The following is a 4,913-nucleotide window of genomic DNA, read 5'->3' as shown; positions in this document are numbered from 1 at the left end:
TGGCTCTGGGACATCTCAAACTTCTGATATTAATGCGGCATTAACAGTCTCTAGTTACCATACAGATACCTGTAATCTGCAGGTTTACAAACACTTGGAAACCGCACTAGAACTAAATTTTGAACTGTCACTACTTTGTAATGGGGATACACAAAACTGGCTTACAATGAACCCTGAAAAGATCCAGATCATCACAATAGGCCAGGAGACAGATTTATGTTGTATTAAACGTGGAAATCTACTTGACGTTGCGTTACCTGACACAAAAGTTGCACAGGGAAGAATAGTAGAAAATATCCGCCAGAGTATGTAAAATGTACCTGTTCGAGAGTGTATCAATTCTTCCATCCGTTGTAAAACGCCAGAAAATTTCTGCCTCTATCAACAAAATAATACAGCCAATACTCGATTAATTCTCTTATTTGACCATCTTATTTGACCACTGTGATATTGTGTACAGCGACCTTAACCCATAGTTAGCCAGTAGACAAGGAAAAAAAAAAAACCCACAAGGATCCGACTCAGTACTTTTCCGTCTCCATAACTTTAATTGGCCATCAATTCGGTATGCATTTAAGTGTGTTTGTCGAACCCTTGACCCGTTTCTCTACGAGTTTTTAATCACCGGATGCCCTTCCTGACGTCAACCTCATCAGAGTAACGAGATGAAATGAATGACGTGATATATGATAGTAGGAAGGGAGAAGGTGAAACCCCGTGCCGGCACATAGCCTACTCCTGTCGAATAGCACCAAGGGGTCTGCTCAAGGCTTAACGTCGCCATCCGACAGCCGAATCACCATCAACAGCGTCATATACCCTCACTCCTTATGAGAAATGCGTAGGGGTTTGGAATTTCATCCAGACTTTTGGCACGCAATCTAGTGATTAGAAATTAGAAACCACCACCTCCCTTAACCTGCCGGCCAACATTCTGATGGTGAAATCGAACCGGCTAACCGCGATGTCAGACCGTTTAGACTTCAACACCTTAACGATCATAACGATAACGTAGCAGTAGAATCACTAAATAATACATAATTCCACCTTCTGTGTCGTGCAATTCAACATTTAAAGCTGCATAACCATAGATTTGAATACTTCTGTCCGCCTCGGTATGTCTTCCGGTCATGGCCAACTATCAACGGCTCTCCCATCAATAAACTGAACTACAGTATCTGGCTGGGCTTGCTCCATCTGATATCAGAAGGGAAGTGAGTGCGAACGATGAAAGCAGAAAGTCATCTACTATGACCTCTCACACACTCTACGGATATCATCCTGCTGAAAGGAGAATAAAATCGAGAACGGGCTTCCTAACAACTACTCAACCACTGCGAGGAACAGTTGCAAAAGCATTAGTTTCTATGGGGAACGAGAGACCTAGTAATTTGTCTGAATGGACGGAACCGAAAGAATCTCTACCTCCCGGCCACACAGAGAACTGGCCAATCTGAACTTGTGTCCATTTCATGCTTATATTTTTTTAATGTTTGATTGTTTCATGTTTTGTACCCTACTTCTGACACGAATAAATAAATAAATAAATAAATAAATAAATAAATAAATAAATAAATAAATAAATAAATAAATAAATAAATAAATAAATAAATAAATAAAATAGTAAAGAAAAATGGAGCTTGCAAAAAACACGTACAGCAAGAAAGCGATCCCTGTTAGGACAAAACTACGCCACTATCAGGCAGTAATTCAACCAGAGTGCTTGTATGCTTCAGAATGCCTGGGATTAACAACCAGGAAAGAAATTGAAGAAACTGAGAAGAAGGAAAGGAAGATTTTAAGAAAAATCCTCGGTCCAAAGAAATGTACTGACACATATCGATTACGCAGTAACAAAGAAATATATAAAACATGCAGCAGGATTTCAGATGCCATTAGAAAGCGAAGAGTTAAATTTTTTGGACATATTTCAAGAATGCCTGATGACAGACTTGCCAAGAAAATCTTTAACCACTTCAATAAGCCTAATAGGAAAGGCAGCTCTAATGAAAAATGGTTTGTTAACACGAAGAAGGATTTGCAAGAAATGAACATCACACATCAAGACATCCACAATAGAACCGCCTCCAGAAAAAAGTTACACACATTTAAGGGTTTCCTAGAGCCGGAAACAGCGACCAAGAAGAAACAACAATGGGCGACTGAAAGGAAAGAAGCAGCAAGCAGGAGGATGAAGGAGTACTGGCGCCAAAGAAAATTTAAATCATGAGGAGTTTTTTTGGTCGACAGCTGGCCAAAATCGATAAAATAAGAGGAAAAAGACATAAATAAATAAATAAATAAATAAATAAATAAATAAATAAATAAATAAATAAATAAATAAATAAATAAATAAATAAGTAAATAAATAAATAAATAAATAAATAAATAAATTCCTGTAACTTCCTTATAATGTCCGTCCTTTCCACGCCCCCCTCCTCCACCCTCACACATACCTTTTTACTTCCTTTCCGTTTTTACTCACTTTCGTTCTTATTTTGATCTTTTTTTATTTGTCTTAGTCAGTCCTTGGCTGTCTTTGTTTTACGTATTTATTCTATAATATTCCTCCTGAACGCCTTTGTTCATTCTCATTTCGCAACACACAGACAAACTGCACTGGAAACATCTTACTTTGACGTAAGGTGGCACCGTTATTTCCCAATGGTAAGGTTGGCGCGCAACGGTAAAATATTTTTAAGTTCAAATCGCCATTGTTAGAAAATTATGATTCATCTTCTGAAGAAGAGGAACAAAGTATCAATCGAACGTACAGAATTTCCCTTTTGTTTTCTTTGACACGGCAAGAATCCCAGAAGATTAACATGTCTATCAATATGGGCGGTGCAGACATCAAGCTAGTTGTAACTTCTTGTTTTGGTCTAGTCGCACCTAGTATCTCGTTTTCATGTAACGATTTTTTTGTATTTTATTATTATGTATTTTGGGTTTAAACTTAATTCATTTTGTGTGCTACGGTCCGCATTAAATATCTCCGAAATGTAATGTATGCGTTGTTAATAATAATCAGATTCCATCCCAGGTATGACCCTCCTCACAGCCGAATCGAACAACATTCCAGACCATTCCGGTCCTATACCAATAAAAATTGAGGACTGCCTGTTCATAACGCGCTATTTTCACCCTAAGAAAGTAGTGAAAAATCACAAGGAAACGTATAATAAAAGGCACATGATAGGGTATGTTACTACTTGTAAGGAATTACAATTTCCTGGTCTGGATTAATCATGGTATTCAATAGTATTTGGCTACTGCAATGTGTGTCGACGAAATACTTTTTTAAGAAATGAAATGGAAATAGCACGTTTTGAATAGATACTCCTCATCTGTGCTTTTCATTAAAAATCACTTTAATGAAAGACACTCTGACACCATTTCAATGGGACACAAAATAAGGACTGTCGGGACAGAGGCACGAAATGAACACTGTTGCAAGTTTAGTAACTTATGTACAGGAGCTTAAAACAATGTAGGATGTTAAAAGGTTTGTTTTTTCACCTATTCAATACATATAAATTTTATAATTTAGGAATTTATTGTAGATTCCACTTGAGACATGTTTCGCCCTTCATTGAGGGCATCATCAGTCAAAATATCACCTCAAGGTAAAAAATCAGGTAACTGGTTAGTAGTAGACATGTACAAATTAATACATATTATTAACAACATACAAAAATTAAGTATGGGAAATAGTTGCACAAAAGTGATGGTTGAACATGTAGGTTTATAGATGAAAGGTCAGCACCAATGCCTAAAATTAACATAGTAGAGTTCTGCAGTGGTGCTCTGGAGAAACAGTTGACGCAATCATATGATAATAAAAAGTTAAAAATATTTACATTATAACAATTAAGGGAGAAAAGGTGTAGTGTTTGGCGTCAATGTTTTTAACCTACAATTGATGTCAAAGGTTGGTAACTATACAGTATTTACATTGTTCTATTGAACAGTTGAGAAAAGTTTTAAAAAATATTTACATTTAACATTCAGCGTAAATGTTTGTAAATAAAAACTAATGTCAATGGTTGGTAACTATATAGTAATTACATTATCTAATTGAATAGTTAAGAATTTACAATTAAATACATATTTACACAAGAGCAGTTGGTGCGCAAGGATAAAAAAATTTTAGTACCAAGTTCGTCCTGATGTTTTAGAGGTTGGAAGAAGGAAATAGCATTGACATTTCAGAAATATGTAGAGCAGTTTATTTTAGTTAAAAATCACCGGGGGTAGGGAAAATTTCATAGCCGTATGAGGTTTTTTAGGCATCAAACTGAAAGTTTTCCAGTTGCAGCGCCGAGATCGGGATGGAGACTGGTCAGTGTGGCTGGAAATTCATGGGTAATCCGTGCGTTTGAACGGCAACAATGGTGACAGTTAATAGTGGGTAATTGCTAATTAGGAAAAATGTTGCGGGTTGAGACTTCCGCTTATTCTTTTAGTTGACTTCTGTAGCATCGATTGTGATGTGAAGACATCGGTGTGAAATGCCGGAGAGACAAAATGATATTGTTCCGTGGAATAAAGTAAGGCGGACTACGGGATGAAGTTGTTGTTCTTTACTGGTCTGGTGAGATAGAATAGAGTTGCTTGCATTGTGGACTGCTGCGGAGAATTAGAATGTATACGGCAACTGCAGAGTCAGAGCGTTAAAGCTGGGGTGAGGCATCTTCTTATTCTGACTGCGAAGAGGAGCCGTAGTGGCACGCCATTGCTAACCGTATGTGCGCATTACCGACTAAGCCTCATTCATAGTCCACCAATTCTCATCAACAATTACCTCTCAGCGACACAACAGATAGCTTCCACTTCATACAATACAACTTTCAACAACTCGCCGGAACCCAGCGCACATCGGCACAAATATGGCGTGCCACTACGGCTCCTCT

The sequence above is a fragment of the Anabrus simplex genome, chromosome 9 (genome assembly GCF_040414725.1).
Source record: "Anabrus simplex isolate iqAnaSimp1 chromosome 9, ASM4041472v1, whole genome shotgun sequence".
NCBI lineage: Eukaryota > Metazoa > Arthropoda > Insecta > Orthoptera > Tettigoniidae > Anabrus > Anabrus simplex.
This window is presented reverse-complemented; position numbering follows the sequence as displayed.